A 16,206-nucleotide genomic window follows, 5' to 3' on the forward strand; every position below is an offset into this window, starting at 1 on the left:
GAGTGAGTGATGGGACGATGTGGAGGGAGATTCACTCTGTGTCTGAACCCGGGAGTGTGGGATGGGACGGTGAGCTGGGAGCTTCACTCTGTGTCTGACCCTCAATCTTCTGTCCCCAGCTGAACCTGATGTATCGTACGTTGAAGTTAATTTCAAGACCCCATCGGCGCCCCGGGTCCGGGCAGATCGAGGTCAGTTTTATCTTTGGTAGTTTGTCCCTGTTTAGGTGACGTTTCCAATCCTGTCCAGAGATCTCATGGCAAACGTACAGTTGACCCTAATGCTCCCCTGTTGGAGAATAACACGGATGGAACTCGTGAGAGATGCGAAGAGGGGGGAACTCTCTTTGATGATCGGTGCGGAGTGTTGCGCCCTGGGAGGGGCGGATTAGAGGTAGAGCCGTGGAATGTAGTGTGGAAGGAGTGTTGTCGGGAAGATGGCATTGTACAGGGCATGTGGAGGAAGGGACAACGAGGAGCAAGCGGTCTGGTGCGGGGGTGATGGAGATGTGTTAGTTCCTTGTCGTTGCAGTGAGGAGGGAGGACTGTGGGACAGACGCTGAGAAGGATTGCGGTATAAAACTGTAACCCATCTCTCCCTTTTTAACCCCATTCTCCTTTCCCTCTTTCCCTTCTCTCACCCCGTTTCCTCTCTCCCCCCTCCTCTGTCACTCCCTCACACTACTTTCCCTACTGTGTCCCGCAGTCCCGCTCTCTTCGCCCTATCTTATTGTACCCTCCCGTCTCTCGTCTATCACAGTCACCGTCTCTACCGCTCTCGGTCTCCCTCTTGCACTCTATCGCTCTTTCTCTGCTGTCTTATACCCCTGTCAACCCCGCCCCATTTTACCTCCTCTCTCTGTCCCTAAATTGGCTGCACATCTACCCTCCATGCCTTCCCTTTCTCTCCATCCAACCCTCTCTTCCGATCCCCGACGCTCTCCCACCCTCTCTCTTCCCCTCTCACTGAAATTCTTTTCTTCTCGCCTCCCCATCCCTCTCCCACTTTCAGCCTCCATCATTCTCCCTTCTCATTCCCCTCTATTCAACACTCACGCCTATCACTCTCCTCTCCCCAACAAAATATGCCCCCTCTCCCCTTTTTCTCCCCGTTCTTTGTCTCGCTTTTTCCTGCCCAATGCCCACATTGCACTCTCCCCTCTCTGTCCATCGTTTTCCCCTTCTCTGTCTCCAAGTCTCTGGCCTCCCTCTCTCCCTGTTCTCCCGCACTCTCTCACTTGCTGTCTCACACCCCCTCTCCCTTCACGGACCTCCGTCTCTGTCATCTATCTCTCTCCGATACCCTCCCCCTTTCCCTACCGCACTCACTCTCTTCCTATTCTGCCTGTCTCCCAGATGGTCTGAAATCCACCTACTCAGAGCTGAACGTTCGGAAAAAGAAACACCGCGTCGATGAGGACGAAGATCCTCCCATTTCCTCGGGACCCGGCGGGCTATCAACCGCTGCACAAACAGGTCAGAGTCCATAGCGATGACGTCATTTTGTACCGGTCAGTGTCATGCTCCCATGTGTCCAAGTTTCTAAAGCACCTGCTTTTGCCAGTTCTTTTCTCAGCTCGTCCCATAGGCTGACCACCATTTGGGAAATGAAAGGTCGTCAGACGGGCCCGAATTAAGTCCCTTTCCCATCTCTCCTTTGACCTGTGCGCTCTTGTCCATGATTCTCTAAGTCTACGGAAAATAACTGTACGCACTCACTGCTCTTTATTTTATACGTCTCTGTGTGGTCACCCTTACCCTCCAAGGAATAAAGTCACAACCTGCCCGACCTCTATCCATAAGTTCCTCACTCCAATCCGGCAACATACTCGTTCTCCTCATTCTCTCTGCTCTACTTTCACTCTCCCATCTTCCCACACTACCCACCCCTCTCTCTCTGCCCCTCTCCTACCCCAGTCGCCTCCTCTACTCGGTTCCCGATTCTCCCCAACTAATCTCCTACAAACGTTTCCCCATTTATGCCCTTCTTTCTCCCCATCTCTCCACTCATCCCCGTCCGTCCCTTTATCCTCCCCTATTCTTCCCCTCTCTCTCTTTACCCCCCTCATCTCTGTCTACCACCACTCTCTCTAACACCCCTCCTCCACTCATCTCTCTCCCTCCACGCCATCGACTCTCACCCCAATCCTGTGTCCTCTGGTTCCCGATACCCCGGACCTGAGGAACGTCTGTGCTCATTCACCCTGCCTGCACCCCTCGTGGTTTTATACAACTCTGTAAGTTCACCCCTGCGCTCCAAGGAATAAAGTCCCGACCTGCCCGACCTCTCTCCATGCCTCACTCCCCCGAGTCCAACATCCTCTTAAACCTTCCAGCACAGTGACCTTTCCTATATCAGGGCGACCGACACTGAACAAGAGCGGCGTCAATGTACATCTGCCACGTGACCTCCCGACTCCTATACCGTCATCTTCCAGAGCAGTGTACCATCTGAGACCTTGTTAAAGAACATGTCCCTATCTCAGAACTACCTCGGACTTATCCATTTCCATCTATTTTTCTAAGCTCCCTGTAGCCATCCAAGAGTCCCATGAAAGACCCTTTCGGTTCCTCTCCACCACCGCCACCTGCAGCCGATTACATGCACTGACCACTCTCTGAGTAAAAAAAAACTTACTCATGACGTCTCCCCTCTACTTACTTCCAAGCACCTTAAATTCCTGTCCTCTCGTGCGAACGATTTCCGTCCTGGGAAAAAGCCTCTGACTCGCCGCACGATCAATGCCTCTCATTATCTTGTACACCTCTATCAGGTCACCTCTCATCCTCCGTCGCTCCAACGAAAAAAGACTGTGTTCACTCAAACTATTCTTATAAGGCAGGCTCTCAAATCCAGTAAACATTCTTGTCAATCTCCTCTGCACCCTTACTATGGATTCTACGTTTTTCCTATAGTGAGTCGACCAGAACTGTGCACAGTTCTCCAGGTAGGATCTGACCAAGGTCCTATATGGCTGCAACATTACCTCTCGGCTCCTAAATTCAAATCCACGATTGATGAGGGCCAATTTACCATACGCATTCTTAACCACGGAGTCAACATGCGCAACTGCTTTCAGCGTCCTGTGGACTCGGACCCTATGATCGCTCTGATTCTCCACTCTGCCAAGAGTCTAACCATTAATACTATATTCTGCCATCGTATTTGACCTACCAAAATTAATCACTTCACACTGAACTGGGTTGAACTCCATCTGCCAATTCTCAGCCGGTAATGCATCCTATCAATGGCCGCTGTAACTTCTGACAGCCCTCCAATTATCCACAAAAACTCAAACAATGTGTCATCAGCAAATGTACGCACCCATCCCGCCAGATCTTCATCCAGTTTATTTATAAAAGTCACGAAGAATAAGGGTCTCAGAACAGATCCCTGATGCACTCCACAGGTGACCGATTTCCATGCAGAATATGATCCGTCTACAATCACACTTTGCATTCTGTGGCAAGCCAGTGGTGGATCCACAAAGCAATATCTCCTTGGATCCCTTTCCTCCTTGCTTTCTCAGTAAGCCTTGCATGGGGTACCTGATAAAATATTTTGCTGAAATCCATATACACTACATCAACTGCTCTTCCTTATCAATGTGTCAGGTCACATCCCCACAAAACTTTAATCAGTATCGTAAGGCACGATCTGCCCTTTACAAAGCCATGCTGACAACTCCTAAACATATTATACCTCTGCAAATGTTCATAAATCCTGCCTCTCCGGATCTTCTCCATCAACTTACCAACCGCAGAGGTAATACTCACTGGTCTATAATTTCCTGGGCTATCTCCTCTCCCTTTCTTGAATAAACGAACAACATCCACAACCCTCCAATCTTGCGGAACCTCCCACGTGTCCATTGATGATGCAAAGATCATCGCCAGAGACTCAGCAATCTCTCCCCTCGACTCCCACAGTATCCTGGGGTATATTTCGTCCGGTGCCGGCGATTTACCCAATTTGATACTTTCCAAAACATCCTCTTTCGTAACATTTACATGCTCAGGCTTTATCACGACAATCACTAAGATACTGAAGTAAAGTATTCATCAAGCAGTTCCTATAGTCTTATTAAATATTTATTGTGATCTTATGGTCGTATGGTCTCCCCACAGCTGCGCGTGAACAGGAGTCCACAGCGAAGATGGGAAATAGACGGTACCGTCTGATCTGCCTACTCTGCCTAGTTACAGCCGCCCTCATCGTGATAGTGGCCGGTCTCTCGATCCATGGTGAGTGGAACCGGCTCCGTGTGGAGTCAGACCGTAAATAAAGAGAGAGAGTGGACTAAACTGTTATTGTAAAACACCACAGCGGCACCGACACGACCCTTACCGTAACACCGATTAAAACCCATCACCATAACACGGACACACCCCTAACCTGATAAATACACGGCCTGAACCGTAACACAGTCAAGTCTCGTCCTGACACCCACACGACACTCACTGTCGACCTCGTCCCGGCCGCCGAAACAAGCAAAGCCGAGGTCTCGGAGGCCTTCTCCTCCGGAGATTCCGGACCGCACGGTAGCAGCGGCAGCGAAGCGGGCATTTCAGAAGATTCTCCGGATGTTCCTCCGCCTCTCACGTCTGTCTCCATCAAATCAGGATTGTGCTCGGATCCCTACTTAACAAGTAACAGATATCCATCTCCAGAGAGGCCGCGCGCGCTGCGTCGCGCCGCCATTTTCTCCTCCTTTACTGGGACACCCTTCACCGTCACACTGACATAAAACTCTCTGTGACCCGTGCGGTAGCGCGATGCTGACTCACGTATCACTGCAAACGCGAATCATCCTTCACCATCTCTCTCAGTATCGCAGATTCGTCAGTCTCTTAAACGAATGCAAAGCGATCCCAGTCACCAGTTCGCTGAGATGGAAACGAAGTACAGATCTGTCAACGAAACCAAGGCTGAAATCTGTGAATTGTTGACCAGCAGAAGAGGTGAGGCTCCATCCCCTTCTTTCACCCGCTCCTCATCACAGTTTAGGCATGGAGAGAGGAAGCGTCACTCTGTGCTTGACATCGGGAGTGTATGGTTATGGTAAGGAGGTTGATTCACTCTATGTCTTACTCTGGGAATGTCAGACGGGACAGTATGGATCCAGCTTGTCTCTGTGTCTGACAGCGGGATTGTGTGATCGGACTGTGCACAGAGAGATTCACCCCATGTCTGACCCCTGAAATGCGTTATCCACCGTGGAGAGAGAGCTTCACTGAATCCTGGAGTGTGTGACGGGACGGTGCAGAGGGGGCTTTACTCTGTGTCTCAATTCGGGATTGTGTGGTGGGATCGTGGAGAGAGAGGGACTGTATTTGATTGCAGGACTGTGTGATGGGAGAGTGCAGATGGACGTAAGGGGACGTAAGGTGGGAAATTCACACTGTGTCTGACCAAGGCCTTGTGTGACTGGACTTTGTGGAGCGATCTTAATTCTGATCTCTGACGTGGGGAATGTGTGAGGAGCCGTGTCGGGTGAACTTCACTCTGTGGTTGACGCTTGGAGTGTGTGATGAGACGGTGTGGAAGGAGCAATACCCAGAATCTGACCGTGGAAGAGTCCGATTGGACGGTGTGCAGGAAACTTCACTCCACGTCTCACCACTGGAATGTGCGATGAAGCCATGGAGAGAGAGATTCCCTCTGCGTCTGACACAGGCATTGAGTGACGAGGCTTTGTAGAGGGAACAAAACTCTGTGTCTTACTCCGGATGTGTGTGATGGGACAATGTGGAGGGGAGCTTCACTCCACGTTTAAGTCTGGGCGTGTATGAAAGACAGTGTGCAGGGAGCTTCACTCCAAGTTTACGCCTGGGCGTGTAAGAAAGACTGTGTGCAGGGAGCTTCACTCCACATCTGACCCCGGGAGTGTATGAAAGGCAGTGTGCAGGGAGCTTCACTCCACGTCTGAGACCGGGAGAGTGTGAAGGGTCCCTGGAGAGAGAGACTCAGTCTGCGCCTGACAGTGTGAGCGTGTGATCGGACGGTGTGTAGGGAGCTTAAAACTGTGTCACACCCCGTGTGTGTCTGATGGGACTCTGTTTCACACAGTGTGCGTGTGATGGAAAGCTATGGCGGGGGAGGGGTTCTGAGTGCGTTTGGGGGTGGTCACCTGTGTTCTTTGCGCCGGGAACGGTGACGCCTGTCTGGTTGGTGTTCCGCTCTGTGTCTGATACCAGGGGTGTGTGATAGGGCAGTGCGGATGGAGACGCTCTCGTTTTCCGACCCCTGTATTGTGTGATGACACTGGATAGAAGGCGCATCACAGTGTGACTGACCCTGGGAGTGGGCGGCGGGATGGTGCAGAGTGTGTTTAATTTCCTATCTGATCACGGGCGGGGGAATTGGGGTAGTGTGGAGGGAGGTTCACTTTGTGATTGTCGGCAGGATTGGGTGATGGGAGAGGGTACATGGAGCTTCACACCATGTTTCACCCGAGGAGTGTGAGATAGTGTGGGTTTGGGTTAGAGTCGTGTGTGATGGGACAGTGTGGAAGGAACATCACTCTGTGTCTGAACCGGGAGAGTATGAAGGAACCGTGAGATAAGAGCTTCATTCTTCGTCCGTCTCCGAAAGTGTGCGACGGGACATTTTGGATGGAACTCAAATTACTGTCTGCCCCGTCAGGAAGTGTGATTGAATAGACTGGAGGGACTTTCACTCTATAACTGTCTCCGGGTGCCTGTGATGGGAGGGTGCCGAGGTAGTTTCATTGCGTGTCAGATGTTGGGAGTGCGTGATGGGACTCTGTGGAGGGAGATTCACTCTGTCTGATCCCGAGAGAGTGTGTTGAGACGGTGCGGACGGTGCACACTGTTTTTGAACCTGCGCCTGTGCCATGGGAGAGTGAGAAGGAGCTTCACTCCATGGCTTTCTCCGGGTGTCAGTAATCGGACGGTGCTGATGGAGCTACACTGTGTCTGATCCCAGGAGTGTGCGATTGGACACTGTCACAGTAGCCGAACTTTGTGTCTCACTCGCGAATTTGTGATGGGACGTTGTGGGGGGGGGGGGGGGGGAGAGAGAGAGAGAGAGAGAGAGAGAGAGAGAGAGAGAGAGAGAGAGAGATTGATTCCCTCTGAGGCTGGTCTGATACCGGGCATGCACGATTGGAGAGTTTGGAGGGAACTTAATTCTGGTTCCAAACCAGAGCCTGTTGGGACGGTGCTATAGAGAAATAGAGCATCGCTCTATTTCTGACACACCGGGTGTGTGATGGGTTGCTGTGGAACGATCCTCACTTTCCGTCAGACTCCGTCAGTGCATCGGGGACGGGGTAGAGGAAGCCTGAATCTGTGCCTGACTGGAGAGTCTGTGATAGATGATGTAGAGGGAACTTCACTCTCTGCCTGATCCTGTGAATCTGTGACGGGACGTTATGGAGGGATCTTCATTCTGTGTCTCTCCCCGGGCGTGTGCGATAGGACAGTGTGGTACGAGATTCACTCTGTGTCTTGACTCCGGGAGTGTGTGATGGATGGTCTGGGGAGGAATTCACTGTGCCTTATCCTGTGAATGTGCGATGGGACGATGCTGGGGGCGGAAAAATTCCCTTTGTGACTGACCTCAGGTGAACGTAGCGGGACCGCATGGCATGGCACTATGTGCGTCACCCCGGATGTGTGTGATGGGAAATTGGGCAGGGAGATTCACTCTATGTCTCACTGTTCCTTGTTCGTGATTTCCAGTGCAAAACTGTACCGAGCATTGGATCAGGAATAATAACCGGTGTTATTACGTCTCCACGCTTCGAACAAATTTCTCCGGAGCGATACAAGAATGTTCAAGCCGTGATTCAAGCCTGCTGGAAATCAATTCAAGGGATGAAGCGGTATGTGTCACAGCACGGGGAGATCCCTCAATATCACAGTAATCATCACACACTCGCGGATTCAGGCACAGATTGAACACACAACAAACATTCCCAGCACACACTCACGGGGTCTGACACAGAGTGAATCTCCCTCCACACTGTCCCATCACACACTCCCGTGGTGAGACACAGAGTGAATCTTCCTCCACACCGTCCTATCAGAAACTCCCGGTGTCAGACACAGAGTGAATCACCCTCCACAACGTCCCATCACACAGTCCCGGCGTCAGACACAGAGTAAATCACCCTCCACACCGACCCGTCACGCACTCCCGGGGTCAGACACTGAGTTAATCTCCCTCCGTACCGTCCCAACACACACTCCCGTGGTGAGACACAGAGTGAATCTCCCTTCACACCGTCCCATCACATACTCCCGTTGCCAGACGCAGAGTGAAGCTCCCTTCACACCTTCCCATCACCGATTCCTTTTGTAGTCATCTGAGAGAAGTTCCGTACATAGATTTCGATTCTTGGTATTAATCAAATAAATTTAATTTCTCAGAGCTTTGTATCCAACAATCTTGTGTACAAGAACCTTGAGTACTGGATTGGAAAATGCGAAGACGGGTAAGATTTGGACTGATGTGTGGGGTGAGAGTTGAGTATTCAGATAGTTGTGATGGGAATATGTGGGATGCGTTTACGGACTGAAGTAGTTTCGTGGGGAAAAGGGAGGGGCATTGGGATTTGTCTGTAGACTGTACGCGGGTAGAGTGTAGGGTGATACAGTGGGAACATTTTGGGGCCGACACGTGGCTGCCGGGGAAGGACAGGGCCGTGGGATTATTTCGGAAACTGGCATTGGGCAGCGGGGACAGTTCAGTACACAGGGATTATTTTGGTATGACCTATGTCGGTGGGAGAGCGCTGTTCAGTGGGATCATTTCGGAGACAGTCACCGGGCTGAGTGGCGCGGGAGAAACAGCCGGATTTGCTTGGTGAATGACATAGATCTGAAGGGCGAGAGTAGGAGAACTGGTTTAGTTTGGAGACCAGTCCAGGGCGATGGGTACACAATGGGTTAAGGTGGTTAGTTCGGAGGTAGTCGCCGGGCTGTGAGGAGAGGGAGAAACAGTGTGATTCGTTTGCTAAATGACGTAGATCTGAGGGAACAGAGCTGGGCAGGTGGATTAGACGGTGGAAGAGTGGGGGTTGTTCGCGGACTGAAACAGATTTGAGGGGAGAGTGTTGGCATGTTAGATTCGTATCGGAACTAACAGAGGACTGCGTTGAGTAAGCGGTTCGGTGGGATTAGTTTGGGGGATACGGGGCTGCGGGGAGACATTGTGTCAGTGCCTTATTTGGGGACTGGCACAAGACTGTGGGTAGACATTGGGACAGTGGTATCTGTCTGGGTACCGGCACCGGGCCGTCGGGGAGAACGGTTGCGTGGGATGAGTTTGCGTACTGACACAGTCTGTTAGGAGAGATCAAAATCATGGGATTAGCTTGGGGACGGTCTCGGCTCAAGTTCTCTGCTGGAGCTGTTTTGTCTCTGTTGAAATTGTTTATCCCTCTTGAATAGGAACGTGAGCTCCGGTCTCCTGTACAAGGGGACAACTGGAACGCCCCCTTGCAGACTGTGTGATCCGACTGCAGTCAGACCGATTTACCCTTGCGATCTTGATCAGCCTTTCATCTGCGAGAAATCGGTACATTTGTGCCCGCAAATTCCTGAAAAGATCCAGGGTCTCTGTCAACAGCCAGTGGAGGCGACGTGAATAAAATGACTATCCCCAGTCTCCCCTTCACTCCTTCCAGATTCCCTGCCCACCCTCTCTGCCCTTCCGTGCTCCACCAATTCCACCTCTTATCGCAAACATATTGTCTCCACCAGACACTAACAAGCCTCTCTTGCTGTCTGTCCCCTTCTTTCCCTCCATTCCCCGGTCCCGCTTTTCCTGCTCCCTCTACCTCCCTCTTTCACCTCTCTCCACGTCCATCCGCTTCTTTCACTCCATTCCCACGCCCCGCTCTTTCTGCTTCCTCTACCTTATTATTACCTCATACTTCCTCCTCCCGTTTCTTCTGCTCCCTCTACCCACCTCATTCATCTCTCTCCCCGTCCATCCTCTTTCCCTCCATTCCCCCGTCCCGCTCTGTCTGCTCCCTCTCCCCACTTCTTTCACCTCTCTCCCCTCCATCCCATTCTTTCCCTCCATTCCTCCGTCCCGCTCTTTCTGCACCCTCTACCAATCTTATTATTTCCTGCGTAATTCCTCCGCCCGCTTTCTTCTGCTCCCACTACCCGCCTCTTTCACCTCTCTCCCCGTCCATCCCCTTCTATCCCTCAATTCCCCCGTCCCGCTCTTTCTGCTCCCTCTACCCACCTCTTTCACCTCTCTCGCCGTCCATCCCCTTCTTTCCCTCCATTCCCCCTCCCGCTCTTTCTGCTCCCTCTAACTACCTTATTATTACCTCGTAATTCCACCCCTCTATTTCCACATTCTCTCTTCGACAACTATCACCGTTCCATCCTCTCGAACTCCCTCCTCACCCTTTCTGTCCCTTCCTCCTATCCCATTCTCCATCAGGGCTCGCAACCCCATTCTCCCCACGACACACCGACAAACCTCTGTCCCCATTGATCTCCGGATTTGTGGCATTTTCCAGCCCGTGACGTTCTTCTCCACCCCCTACTGCCTCGCCCTTTCTCCGCCGGCTCTTTGTCCTCTCCCGGTGCCAACTCTTTCCCACTTTTTGCTCCTTCTATACCCTCTTTCTACCCCTCTCTCTGCCTTCCCTCTCCGTCTCTCTGTACTCTCAGTGTTCATAATGTTCTCTTTCTCCTTTCCACTCACTCTCACGTCAATCCTGTGCGGTCTGGAGCTCGATAGCCCAACCCTGGATGAACGTTTGTGCCTATTTCCTCTGTCTGTGCCTCTCTTGGGTTTATGGAACTCTGTAAGGTTACAAAACTGATCCAGGGAGTAATGTCCCAAACTCCCTCCCTCTCTGCATAACCCTCAATTTCCTGCGATGTACATTTTTCCAGTTCAGTGGCATTTTTCCTGAAGCATAAAGCCTCACCGACGCTTTGTACCACTGCAGCGAGATCTCCCGACTCCCGTGTTCAGTGTCCGGACCGGTGAAGGCCAGCGTGCCCAGTGTCCTGTCGTATCGAACATTTTTCACCAGAACCGCTATTTGATTTTTGCCTTGAAATGTATACGGCATCAATTTGTTCTTTAGCTTCATCAGTACGGCAAAAATATGTAGAGCTAATGTAAATTACGAACATTAATAAACACCGCAAAAAATGTCGAGTGTGTGCTTGTGCGTTCAGAGACGTGATGGCGCAAGGTGAGAAGATGTTCCTGAATCGTTGTGTGTGGGTGTTCAGGCTCCTGCGACTCCTCCCTGATGGTAGGAGAGCTGCTCCCGGGTGGGGAGAGTACTCATTGAAGGATGCCGCCTTCTCGAGGCATCGCCTCTTGACAATGCCCTCGATGGTAGGGAGGGGTGTGACCGTCAGAGTGGCGGCTGAGGCTGGAAACCTCTGTAGCCCGTTACTATTCTGTGAGTTGCAGCATCCGCACCCGGCGGCGATGCGGCTGGTCAGAAAGTTCCCCACCGAACATCCATAGAATTTTCCTCATCTTCACTGAGAGAGCACATCCCCTCAAACTCCTAAAGCTTTTATCCCTTCTGTAACGAGACCCAAATGCAGAGTCAGGTCTGGAAATAAGACTCAGAAACGAAGTAAACAATACGGCGCCAAGCCAACCAAAGCCAAAATCTCAAGCAGTCGGACTGGAGACGGGACTCTTACGATTGAGCACTGACTGCTCTGCTACAGTGCTTTAACTATAGACTGTCCATAAGGAATTGTGGCATTGCACGATTATGTCTCTGAATCTTTAGAAGAAATGTGACAGTTAACTATACTCTGGGAAATGGACGTGCGGAAAAATGACACCTTCTGTGCGCTTGCGCGAACGTGTTGGGCCACAATAGACCCTCTGAGTTGTTGACACACAGTAACGTAGGAACTTCAATTAAACCCATACGACTGAGGAGGATAATTAGGATATCGAGTCTGCTGGTCGTTTCATAGCTGATCCATAGTCCTCTTGGTTCCAAACTCCCGCCTTCGTTCCTTCAATAATGAATTATTTTTCAAACTATCTCTTAAATATACAGAATGGCTGGTAGTCCACGCCTGCCTGCGGCGTAGAATTCCGCAGATTCAGCACAATCTGGTGAAGGAAGTTCCTTTTTATCCCCTTTTTAAAAGTTATCTCTATATTCTCAAGTTGTTTCTGCTGATCCTAGATCCATTCTCTTCACACCAACTCTGTCATAATCTTTCGCAATCTGAAATATTTCAATATGAACCGTTCATTATTCATTATTCTGAATTCCCGCGAGGAGAGGCTCACAACCATCAAACGTTCTTCATACGACAGGCAATTTATTTCGGGATCCTCCTTTGAAACTTTTTAAATATCACCACATGCTTTGTTCGATAAGGGATATCAACGTGCTCACAATTCTCCAAATGTAGCCTCACAGTTCCTTATTGACATTATTGGCATTCTTGCTTGGATGCTGAGGTGTGATGAGGTGATTATACTGTGAGGATGGTAGACCCAATGTGCAGTTCACAGGAAACTGGGTGACAGTCAGAAGGATGAAAGCGGTTTAACAGACAGCCACAGGTTAGAGTGCCCCCTGTAGCCCAACCCTTCAATAGCAGGTCTACCGCTTTGTATACCTTTGGGTGGGGGACGGGTCAAATTACCAAGTAGAGGGATGTATCTCAGGTCAGGACTCTGGCACTGATTTTGTCTCTGGAGTTCAGAAGGGAAGGGGAGGGCGAGATGAGGCGAGCTGTGGGATGGGGGATTATTTGTTAGGGAATTAGAAAAGGGGTACTGTGTGCGACAGAGGGATTCGTGGATGGTATTTCGCCTCCCGAGTGTCAGGGACACTACCACTCTGAGCGGGTCCTCAGCAATCTTGAGTGGCAGGGTGAGCAGTCGAAGTTTGATACGCGCTGGTGTGGGCAGAAATAGGAAGATAACACTGCTTAACACGTGGCTAAAGTGTCCTGGGATGAGTGAGGGCTTCTGATGTCTGCATCATTGGTCCTCTTCTCAGGAAGGTACAATATACCCTATATGCATAAGGCTTAAAATACGCCACAACGCAGCTTGAGTCGCGGGGTCCACAGAATGCAACCGGAATCTGGATTCGACACCGCCAGAGGTTGTCTTCTGCCGAGCGAACACTAGGGGGCGGCACATACACCTGCCTGGAGGCCATGCTACACAGCCCCTTCCTTTACACTGCCAAGAGCAAATCTCACCGTTTACACCTGGACTGGACTGGAACCGATATTCCAGCGGGAAATTCTGTCATAAAAGATGAGGAGTGGGAATAGAACCAGCGATGCAAGGGTATGAATAACAGAATGTCAAAACAGATGTTGGAATGGTTGTTGGAGCAGATGTTGTTGAGACCACAGACAAAGTGAGGAAGCAAAAGGTTGAGCCTGCTGGGACTCATGTTCTGAGCTGCCTCCGTTTCAATGCGAGATGTATTGTACGAAAGACCGTCGGGCTAGGGAAGGGGTCATCCGCTGGCATTATGATACTGTAGACATTAGTGAGACGCCGTTGCAGGGCGGGCAGGAGCGTCAGCTCAACATTCCCGGTTTCCGTTGTATCAGTCGTGATGAAGCGGGAGGTATTCAAAATTGAGGGGTGGCTTTACAAGTCACGTGAGATTCATTGACAAGCACGGAGAGAGGAGTTCACGTGCCGCTTTAACAGGGACGTTAATATGCAGGGAGTTGATTGTTGTGCAGTCAGAAGTGATTCAATTCAAGTGGTATATCGCAACATTGTTGGCCGAATGGTCTGTTCTGTTGAGTGATTTACGTTCACTGCTCTGCAGGAGGGGTAAAAGAGAAATTTAAACTCAACGAGTGGACAGATAAGGAGGTGGGTTAGATCAGGGACTTTGACGATAGGTTGCGAAACACAGAGAACAGCCACTTCACAAACAACATAGGCAGTGAGCGAGCCACACAGCTCTCACTGTGACACCTACACACACATCACCATGACTTGGACACAACACCGACCGGACGCTAAAGGACCCATACCGTGACACCCACACAAATCTCGCTGACACTCTGCGTAAAGCATTGGAACTGGAACTGGATGAACTCAGGATCATTCGGGAAGCTAAGGGAGTGATAGAGAAGACATATAGAGAGGTATTTACAACTACGGTGACGGGTACAGGTAACTGGGAGACAGGCAGGAAGGGGAAAGAGGTTAAACAGCCTGAGTCAATGCAGAGCCCCCTGGTGCCGAATCCGCAGAATAACAGGTAGACCACTTTCGATACTTCTGGATGGGAGGAGAGAGGTGCAAATGACCAATCAGTGGAAAGTCTCACCGGTCCGGTCTCTGGCACTGACTATGGCTCTGTGGCTCAGAAGGGAATACGTTGTGAAATCTGGCGAGCTATGTCGCTAGGGTTGTCTTTATTAGGGGAGCAGAAAAGAGGTATTTTGGAAGTGAACGAGATTACAGCATGGTTTGATACCTGGAAATATGATGTTGTAGCTATTAGTGAAACATGAATGCAGGAGGGGTGTGATTGGCAACTAATTATTCCTGGATTTTGTTGCTTCAGGTGTGGTAGAATCGGAGGGTGAAGAGTAGGAGATGTTGCATTGCTTGCCCGAGAAAATATTACAGCGGTGCTTTGATAGGAAAGATTAGAAGGCACATCTAGGGAGACGATTTTTTTGGAATTGATGTATGGGAAAGGAGTAGTAACACTTATAGACCACCTAATGGGGATCAAGAATTGGAGGAGCAAATTTGTAAGGAGATAACAGATATTTGCAGAAAGCACAAGGTTGTGATTGTGGGAAATTTTCCACACATAGACTGGGAAACTCATTCTGTAAAAGCGCTGGATGAATAGCAGTTTGTAAAATGTGTGCAATACATAGAGGTACCAACTAGCGAAGTGGTAGTGTTGTATCTCTGTTCAGAAATGAGACAGGTCAGGTGACGGAGGTATGTGTTGGAGAGAACTTCGGGTCCAGCGATCACAATAGCATTAGTTTCAGTATAATTATGGAGAAGGATAGGACTGGACCCGGGGTAGAGATTTTTGATCGAAGAAGGCTAACTTTGAGGAGATGCGAAAGGAGGCGGAAGGAGTGGATTGGGACATTTTGTTTTATGGGAAGGATGTAATAGAGAAATGGAGGTAATTTAAAAGTGAACATTTGAGAGAACAGAATCTTTATGTTCCTATTACTTTGAAAGGAAATATTAAATATTTGAGAGTGCCATTGTTTTATAGGGATAGTGGAAGCTTGGTTCGAAAAAGAGGGAGATCTATAATATATATAAGCAGCATGGAGTAAATGAGGTGCTCGAGGAATATAAAGAATGTAAGTAGAATCTTAAGAAAGACATTATAAAAGCAAAAAGAAGATACGAGATTGCATTGGCAAGTAAGGGGAAAATAAATCCAAAGGGATTCTACAGGTATATTAACACCAAAAGGATAGTGAGGGATAAAACTGGTCCCTTAAAGAATCAGATTGGACAGCTATATGTGGAACCGAAAGAGATGGGGGAGATTTTGATTTTTTTTTTCTTCGGTATTAACTAAGGAGAAGGATATTGAATTGTGTACGGTAAGGGAATCAAGTAAGGAAGTTATGGATACTATGACAATTAAAGAGGAGGAAGTACTGATATTTTTAAGGAATATAAAAGTGGATAAATCTCCGGCTCCTGACAGAATATTCCCTAGGACCTTGAGGGAACTTGGTGTATAAATAGCAGGGGCTCTGACAGAAATATTTCAAATGTCATTAGAAACGGGGATGGTGCCGGAGGATTGGCGTATTGTTCATGTGGATCCAATGTTTAAAAGGGGTTCTAAGAGTAAACCTAGCAGTTATAGGCCTGTAAGTTTCACGTCAGTGGTGGGTAAATTAATGGAAAGTATTCTGAGAGATGGGATATATAATGATCTGGATAAACAAGGTCTGATTAGGAATAGTCAGCATGGATTTGTGCGTGGAAGGTCATGATTGACAAATCTTATTGAATTTTTTTGAAGAAGTTACGAGTACAGTTGACGAGGGTAAAGCAGTGGATTTTGTCTATATGGACTTCAGTAAGGCCTTTGCCAAGGTTCCGCACAGAAGGTTAGTCAGGAAGTTTTAATCGTTAGGTATTAACATTAAAGTACGTTTGTAGTAAAATGGATTCAACAGTGGCTAGATGGGAGATGCCAGAGAGTAGTGTTGGAGAACTGTATGTCAG

At 49.5% G+C, this 16,206-nt stretch overlaps 1 long non-coding RNA gene across 1 annotated transcript; it reads left to right on the forward strand.

The window, feature by feature from the left end:
• The first annotated feature begins 7,733 nt into the window (after positions 1-7,733).
• Positions 7,734-10,902, forward strand: LOC132390542 (uncharacterized). Its single transcript, XR_009510934.1, has 3 exons — positions 7,734-7,849; positions 8,397-8,461; positions 9,420-10,902. It is a non-coding gene; the product is annotated as an uncharacterized LOC132390542 (long non-coding RNA).
• Positions 10,903-16,206: the final 5,304 nt, after the last annotated feature.

Source organism: Hypanus sabinus, unplaced genomic scaffold (genome assembly GCF_030144855.1).
Source record: "Hypanus sabinus isolate sHypSab1 unplaced genomic scaffold, sHypSab1.hap1 scaffold_946, whole genome shotgun sequence".
NCBI lineage: Eukaryota > Metazoa > Chordata > Chondrichthyes > Myliobatiformes > Dasyatidae > Hypanus > Hypanus sabinus.